We start from the raw sequence: 9,532 nt of genomic DNA on the forward strand, positions 1-9,532 counted from the left end.
CCGGTAAAGTCAAGGTGAGTGAATCTGGCTATACTTCTGACACTTCCAGAAAATAGTATGTCCATCACAGCATCATGGGACTGAAAGAGTCCTGATTCCACAGATCTCTGGCAACTTTTTGGAGAGGAAAGGAAGCCAGGTTGCTGCAGCCTGCATTGTACCTTCCCCAGCCACCCGGAACAGCCAGTGCCAGCCTGGCACTGCATCTGGTGACAGCAATGGATCGGCTCCACTGCATGATTGGTGTTTGACATTATTAATAGTTTCACTTGTGGAGACTGGCCAGAATTGTGCTTCTCTTTGTGCCAAACAATACAAATAGAATGTAGCTGAAAAGTCCTTTTAGTGTCTGATACCTTTGCTACTCCCCTATGAAAAGACCCAGCACAAACTCCTTCACCTCACATCTGGTACAGACATTTACACCTTTGGGGCTGAGGTGTCTGCCTCACTGCCCTCCCAGCATGGGAACCCAGCAATTCCCTCTGCACTGATGTGGCCAGATCCTGCATGAAACAGGCTGTGACTGCTTAGCCCATTGTTCACAGGTACATATAATGACTCACAATGCAAAACAAAAGTACTGTGCAAGGCAAAGTGGTTTTGGCTGGGAATCATGTATTCATCCACCTGAAATCAGTGTTTGTTTTCTTTTAGCAGGCTTTTGGACAGGCCTGCATGGGTCCAAGCAGTGTGAGGACACACTGAAGGGGAGTAAAGAAGAAAGCTGACACTTAAATGATGATAGTAAAAACTGCATATCTCAATGTAAGATATAGATCTGTGTGTCTGTATTGGCAGGTCTGCATGTGCTGAGCTGCAGATTTTCACCCAGTGTAATAACTCTTGTGATTTCTCACAGACCATCCATGCTGAGCTGGAACAGTCTCCTGATAGTTGATTTTCTAACTCTGTCAAAACACCTCAACTGCATAATAAATAATGCATATGGGCATTCTCTGATCACCCATAAACCCAAGAGGAGATATACATAATCTGAAACTCCTACTGGTTCATGGGAGGTTTTGATCTTCAGAGGATTTGCCAAATCAAGTCAGCAGAGTGCAAGGGAAAAGTATTTCCTGATGACAACTTACTGGGCAGGCTCTGGAGCAGGAGGTGACCCAAAATGGGGTGTGTGGCACACCAGCAGTTCAGTGGCCCAGGAGTTCACCCACCAGCACTGGGTGCCTGAAGGTGCCTGTAGCTCAGGGACTTCACTGCTCACCTGGAGCTGGCAGCAAGGAATCATGGCCAGCCCCAGGCAGCACATGCCTACCACAGCAGACTGGTAAGTTTTGATTAAGTTATCAGGGTCAGATTCAGTTTTCTGATACATAAGTGTCAGATATGCTGGGTAGATAAAGAGCCACCAAGAAAAAGCTGGTTATATTTTCTGAGCAGCATGTAAATCTTGGTTTGTGGTTGTATCAATCTACTCCCTCTGAAAAGTCTAAGAAGATGTGCATTCAGTATCTCATGTGCCCTAAAGGTTAGATTGCAGCAAGAATTAAAAGAAATACTACCTTTCTTATTTTTAACGACCTTATGAGTTCTGCCAGCCCAGCTCAGGATTTCTGAATGCTTGGGGCTGGCACTACCATCATTTCCATTATCACACAATCCCCTTTCCAGCTCCCCTGAATCAGCTTGGTGCTCTTTCATATCAGAAAAAACCAGGGTGGATAAGGTGAGCTAACAGCCCCTCACTCTTTCCTGTTCCTCAGAAGAGGAGTTTTGCAGTGAGGCTGTGGTTTCACAGGAGCTGCTGCAAGCAGCTGGGGATGTGAGCATCTCTGGATGCACTGCTTCTGCCACCTGGGCAGGCAGGCTGAAAAATAACTTTTTTCTATTTTTTTTTTTCCTGAATGATCTTTATCTAAGACCTGTCCACTGAGCCAGCTCATTGCACAGTCACAGAAATGATCCTTCTAAGCATGGTCAAGGACAGCACGGGGCTTGGAGAGGGGTGGGAGTCATGGGACTGCTTCCACTGGCTGCTGCCAAGTGCGTGTGAAAGCACATCCTGCTAGCAAGGCTGTGATGGCTCTGGGCATTCACAGCTTGACCTAGGGCCCTTTGTTCCTTGTTAAATGTGATTTCTAATGACTATCGTAGATAGAAACTGCAATTTTTTTCCTGCTGAACCATGTAAAGAAGCTGTGGGATAGGTGGTGACTGTTCCCATCAAAACAGACACTTCTGTGCAGGACACAACAGATTTTCTTTGACATGTCCAAGAAAGTGATATTAATTACCTCATCAATTCCATATGTATCTGGTTCCTCATTTGTGATCCACAGCTATCCTGTTTCTGTTCAACTCATTGATTCAAAATATCAGGGTTAAAGAAACTCTGGAGAGCAAACTGGGAAATCCTCACTGTCCCTTTTGTAATGTAAACCTAGATTTTCTTTCCTTTCTTCTAAAAGGAAAAAAAAGTAAAAATAAATATAAATACAAATATCAGTTTAATTTAAAAATAACAGAACTAATCTCTTTGTTACACATATTTAGTGCTGTTTTTAAATACCCTTATTAAAGCTAATCATCCTTCCCAAAATATATTTGCATTTAGCAGTGTTTTACAGCACCCCACAGCTTACTCTCTATGATATATCAAAAGAAATATGTAATGCTTTCTTTGCTGTCTTCCACAGCAGTCTAAGGAAGAAAATGGAGAAAACAATTTTCTTCTCTGTGTCCCAAAGACAGTTTAAGGGCACCTGTGGTCTTTTCTGTGATTATATTTAACATTTACACTCAGTGTTCTAACCCCCTTTGGGTTAAGAAAAAAACACAAATCCATTAATTTGAAAACACTTAAATCATTTAATTGAATAGTCAAGATATGGGAAGGGGTAAATTAACTTGGGATGGTAAGAGACACAGGACTATCTAAAAGACTACTGGCTCTCCATTACTAACAGATCTCTCTTCATTTGTAGCTCATGACAAATCTAGATGGGATCCTGCAGCCACTAAGCCCTGGGACTTAAGGACAGATCTCTGAAATTCTTGGGTAATTGAATGGCAGGGACTGGGCAGAATGTTGTCACAGGGCCCTCCAGAATGAGAACCTGGGTTCCTACCTGTGAAAGCAAAAGTCAGCACTGGATTAGCTTCTGTCCTTGTAAACTCTTCAGTAGCTTGTCAGTGTCCCTGCCTGGGCAGGGGAGCTGGCAGCATCAGGTCTCACAGGTTGTGCACAGCTGCAGGTACACATACTGTAACATGAGCAGAAACATAATTTTTCATAATTTCACTATTCCTTACTTCATAATACATGTATTTTTATGATGGTAAATCTGCATAGCGCATATATAGGGATATATAATGTATATATAAAATATATATATAGGTTAAAATGTGTTATATTTATCTAACAACTGAAATGGCTTCCAAAAAAATAGTACAAATTTGATTTGTCAACCTTCTTAAGCATCCTTGCACTAGCCTTCCAGTGGAAAATCATGCTGGAGGAGTACACACACTTTCTGGCACATCCAGGGTGAAAAAAGAAAAAGAAAGACGTGTGGAATCCCAATGACTTTATGTTGCAGTGCAAGACTGGCTGGAGTAAGAGCTGTAAGGTAGCTGGGACATCCTTGAAACTTGAGCAAGATCCAAGTACAGGTTGGAGCTCTCAGCAGGTGTTGCCATAGTCAGAATATTTTTGGCTGTTCTTGTCTGTATCCTCAGACTTAGGGACAAGCAAGTGCACGATGTTTCACCCTCCTTGCTGATTTTGCCCTGCTGGCTGTGCAGTTGCATTTGGGCATTTGCTTCAAAAAGGAAAAGAAAAAACTCTGAGCACAGCCTGCTGCTAGCAGAAACCCATAGTTTAATGGATGTTGGAGTGATGCTACCCTTATTTTCAAGATCACAAAGTCAGTGACTACATTTTGCATGCAAGTAGCAGAAAACACTGAAGTTCAGTTTCTAGGGAAAGAGCAAACCTATTAGATGATCAAGGGAAGCTATAACATAGAACTGATCAAGATAAATCTAAAAGAACAATGTAAATCCATTAAGCTAGTAATTGCCTGTGTGTGACAAATTTCTTTTATTACCACACTTTTCTTGTAGTAATACTGACACAACACTATAAAATTTAGGGCTCTTTTTCGTGTCTGCTCCATCCCAGTGGGATCTCTGGCTGAAATTCTGCTCCTAGGAATACAGCACATAATCAGTCCCTTTGAAACTGCTTCAGTAATGCTGAATCCATAGAAGTGTGGATGCCAATTATGCTAATGAAACTGCAATGGGCCCAATGATTCTTGCCATCCTCTAACAGTGCTGTAAAACTACTGTCACACTCAGCAACTAAATTTTTGTAGCATATGACCACATAGAATACTGAAATCTGCTTATGCCACATGTTCCCCAAGCCTAATCCTGCTAAGAACACAAAGAAAGCAACAGGTAACTAGAAAATCTGGGATATTTTTTTGTTTGTTTTGTTTTGGTTTTTAATGTTACCTTTTCTACTTGTCCTGTATTCACATCTCCAGAAGGAGATGCAAATATTATTAATGCAAATAATATTTATTTTGCCCTCCTTTCTTCCTCCCTGTTTCCCTCCAAAGCATTGCTCCATCCTGAGGAGCAGGCACTGGGAAACATAGTGGGCTAGCAAAATTTCAAGGTGCCCCTGAGAAAATCCAAGATAGATCCTTAACATCCTTTCTCCATTTGCTCTTTTGGGCTGATAGGATCTCTGACAGAAATACTCACTGTTGCCTTGGCAGGGCATTTCTTTGGACTCAGGCAGGACCCGTCAAGTGTGGTTTCTCTTTTCCTCTCTTGTGTTCTTTCACACAGCCCTGTTGTGGCAAGGATAACTCTTCTTCTCAGGCAACAAATGGGAGTTCAAAGTCTACATGTTAAAATGTCTACATCCCCTCCCCTTTGTCTTTACAGCCTGGCAATGTTATAATCATCTCTGCAATAGAGGCCAAGGTACCAATCAGCCTGTGTGAACAACAGCATTAAGGCCACTATAAAACCCCACTAGGACACTTTTAGGGTGTGGTGGGAGTAGTTAGTACAGATCATGAGAAGACACAGACAGGAATATGGATTCATCAGGAGTAATAGCTTTCACACATGATTAGACAGGATAAAAGAAATGCAATACAAGGCTGACCAGTCTACATTACTGGGCTATTACTTCTTGCACCAGTGGAAAGTCCTGCCTTACTATTTTTTTCCCCACATTAAATCCTATCACCATTATTATGGTTCCAGCACTGTTGTGTTTCAATAGTGCTTCATCCCTTCTTCATGCACACTCATTACAAATACTACAGGCTCAGGGAAACAGCTTTGAAATCACTTTCTGAAAGTGCATCTGCCTTCAATTCTGTCATCACTTTGTGGACCGTGACAATTGCAGTCCACAGTATTTTTATAAAAGCAGTGAAAACCTACAAATGTTAACCTTTTGCTTAGTTTATTGTTTATAAAACAATAATATGTTGTCATGTTCTCTTATCTTCTCATCTGCCTTTGAAGGGACCTCTCACTAATGACACCAATTCCATGATAGGTGAGGGATGCTTGGAATTACTGTTGTATTAGTGGCTGGCAGCTTCTCTGGGGATGGACTTCATTCTTTGGTGTGCCTGCAAATCCATGCTAATGTTCCTCCTTAACTTCCAGGGCACTGGTTGAGGAGCAAAGGCAGCCTCTGGTGGGGAGGTCCTTCAGCTCACAGGAGTCACAATTCCACCCCTGCTCCACAGGCTGCAGAGGAGTTCATGAAGCAGTTCCTAAACCATTTGCAGCCTGTCCTTTGAAAATGTAGCTTCACAGGTCCCAAAATGAGGCAGAAATACTAATCTTCTCATGTTTCCTGAGACTTACTGAGCCTTTTCTTGAGTCAGAGCCCAGAGATGTGCTATGATACTTGATCTTTAGGCTGCTCAGATGTAACACAAAGTAGCAAAGTAATTTCCAAAATTAAATCTCCTGACATTGACATAGTGCTGACAATGTTCAAATACTAATATCTATTTTTCTCCAAGGAAAATTATGAAAATATTAAACATAATTGTTATTTGGTAAGCCGGTACAATATTATTATTTATTTCTTACATACAGCTCTATTTTAACTTAACTAGATTTGCCTTCTTCTCAGTACTCTAGAAAAAGGGGAGCAAGGACATGACAGCCCAGCATAACAAGGCACACCCTTCTCTCTGCATTTCACTGTTGGCTTCAGCATCCCATCCTCAGCCCTGAGCTGCCATTAGATATTATAAGAGCAGTTGCTGCAACCTAGGCTTGGGGAGCAGGCTGTGCAGCACCAGCCCAGAGGTTTTACATCGCTCCTGTGTTTGTTTGTGAGGATCATCTGGTTCCTGTCTGTGGTCTGAGCTGCTCCTTAGAAGCACTCAGATACACACACACACACACACACACACACACACACACACACACACACACACACACAGGGATAAAATGCCCACAGGAAAAACTCCTACTCACACCTGCACTTGCAAAGATACACATAATGAATGCAGAAATATACACATGGGCACATGGAAAACTCAACAGTTCTGTGGAATTTGCCCATACCTTATGCTCCTTGCAGCTTCAGTATCGATTTCATCATTCCTTCCTTGCTACTCACTGCTGCCACCACGTGTTAACCACAATTTTGGGGGTTTTTTTTGGAAATAACAATGCCCCTTGAAATAAAAACACGTTCTGCCGTGGGTGAGAAAGACCTGGAATTTGGAAGTACTCCAGAGAAACAATGTGAAATGGGCAAGCCATTCCTTGCCAGACTGGACATTGCTGGAAACAGTATAACAAGCTTCAGAAGAGCTCCCTATAAGCAAAACTTCAAATTCTGAATTGAGAATTCCTGCTATTTATTACCAGTACACCAGTATTACCAGTGTGTTAGGAAGTGCCAGGCTAGTGCTAGTAAGTTCAAGTTCGTGCACTGACAGTTTCTCTTTCTCTCCCCCATGCCTTCCTCTTGCACTTGGATTTCTTGTCATGCTTTCTGAGAATGAAAAATGCATTAATAACCAACAAAAGTGGAATGCAGTCAGGAAAGCACTTTCTTCCTAATTCCCATGATTTGGTAGTATGCCTGTTCCCTTGGGAATGAAAGGCAGTCTTCCAGTTTGGGCTTAATAAGAGTAATTGTGGATATTTTTACTATTGGTACAAATGACTAATTAAATCATTATTACATTTGCTGTGTCTCCATCATACAAAATATGGGTAAGTTTTACCCATGTCATTACACACTACTAAAAATGAGTGTGGCTCAGAGCTAACAGGACAGCAAATTTTCTACAAGCTGAACTTCCCCCAGTGCGGCTTGGTTCTCAGCTAAATTTATTTCATCCTAAATAACTCCTGAAGGACGACATTTAAGTGACAATCTGTTGATAGCTAATCACAAGCCTACAGGGTATCATTTCAATGGAATGTCTCGATGTGCAAGCTAAGGTTAGTGTAACAATTTGCTGGTTTATGGTTTTGTTGAGGGAAACTGAGCATATGCAAGGCTTAGCTGTTCTCTCTTCCCTCTGTCTGGCAAGGTCTGAAAGCACATGCCTAGGTATAGATGCGGTGCTACCAGTTCTCACATTGGTTAATGTGTTACCAGCACATAGTCCCGGGCCAAGGAATGATTTCAGAGTATCAGTTTGCATTTAAAACATAAATTCAAGCTTGCTTTCCAGCTTGTGTGACTGAGAGATAATGGATGGTTAATCCTTGCTCCAAGCCAAGAATGATACTGAAGATGAGTATGAAGATGTGACATTGCAGCATTTCATGTTTCTGAGAGACTGTTTATGCATATGAAATTTGTTTTAAGTCAGTGGTCCTCTTCACACGTGTCCTTGCAGCTGTTTGTCACACCTTGCTGGATCAGCATGCTGGGGAAGGATAGGGAAATAATGCTCAGTCAGGACTGAGAAGGAGATGAAATTGGAGAAGACACTGATACAAAGGTCTGATGTTACTGTGGACAAATTGTAGCCTTTTTATGATTTACTTCTGCTTTTGCACATGCTTTAATTCCAGTGCCTATAAGGAGGTTTTTGAGGAAACAGAACCAGGGTTTTCATGGTGGTGCACGGCAAGGGCATGTGAGAAAACAGGTGTAGCTTGAAACAGGAGATGCTCTGACTGGATATAAAGAAACATCATGAGGCAAATTGAGCATGGGAAGGCATTGCCCAGAGAGGGTGTACAGTCTGTGTCCTTGGAGGTTTTAAAGAACCCAACTGTTTAGAGCCCTGAGGACAGGAGCCCTCCAGAGGCGCTTTCCACTTGGATTACCTCATAAGCCAGTAGATGTAATCTTTTTGGATTTCAGCAAAGCTTTTGAAACTGTCTCTCACAGTATCCTTCTGGACCAAATGTCCAGCACACAGCTGGATAACAGTGTTATGCAATGGGTGAGCAACTGGCTCATGGGTTGGGCACAGAGAGTTATAGGGAATGGGGTGACATTAGACTGGTGTCCTCTCCCTAGGGGGGTTCCCCAGGGCCCCATCCTTGTCCTGGGGCAACTTTATGATGATTCTATCCTAATCTTCTCTTCTGTTTATGCTGGATATTAAGTTCTACACCTTTAAGAGTGGTTCTGAGAGTGAAGGGGGAAAGACAACCCAGAAACTGTTTTCAGAAACTGCACTTGCTCCCCTGCATCCTCTCTCATGAACTGTATTGTTTGCAGCACGGACAGTGAGAGAGAGAGAGAGCTCTCCTTTGCTTTTACTTAGGTTTTTTTTTTAGCTAGCTGAGGCAGAAAAGTTCCCTGGACTGTGGTTTTTCTTTTTCTTGGAACTGATCAGCCCTGCTCTAGACTGAAAACCCAGAAAATCACCAGGAGCTCACACCTGTGGCCCACTGGGGCCTGGGATGCAGCATTTTCCAGAGGGATTGATAAGAGACTGAGAGAGCCAAGTTACACCCCATAGAAAGGAATTCCTGAATTTGTAATCTCTTCAGAACAGCAAGAGGTTTTATTGTTTAATATTATTCTTTTTTTATGCTTGTGAATACTTTGCTTGTTAAAAAAACAAGTTTTTTTACACTTTTACCAAGGAAATATTTTCCCAAACCAGTTGGGGGAGGGGCTGCTTGAATCTGCTTTCTAGAGGAACCCCTTTGGAAGTTTTCTCCCAAATTTGCCCTAAACCAGGACCACCCTCCACCCACTTCTCTTCAACATCTTCATTAATGTCTTGGACACAGGACCCAAAGTTTGCTAATGACACTAAACTGGGAGAAGCTGTAGACTCCCTCGAAGGCAGAGAGGCCCTGCAGAGAGACCTTGACAAATTAGAGAGGTGGGAAATCACCAATCAAATGAAGTTCAGCAAGGGAAAGTGTGGGATTTGGCAGCTAGGACAGGACAATCCTGGTTGTGAGTACAGACCAGGAACAAGAGCCCAGAGAGGAGCACTGTGGAAAAGGACCTGAGGGTCATGGTTGATGGCAAGCAGAATCTGAGTCAGCATGCCCTGACTGATGGCAGTCAGGAGAGCCA

The sequence above is a fragment of the Melospiza georgiana genome, chromosome 1 (assembly GCF_028018845.1).
Source record: "Melospiza georgiana isolate bMelGeo1 chromosome 1, bMelGeo1.pri, whole genome shotgun sequence".
NCBI lineage: Eukaryota > Metazoa > Chordata > Aves > Passeriformes > Passerellidae > Melospiza > Melospiza georgiana.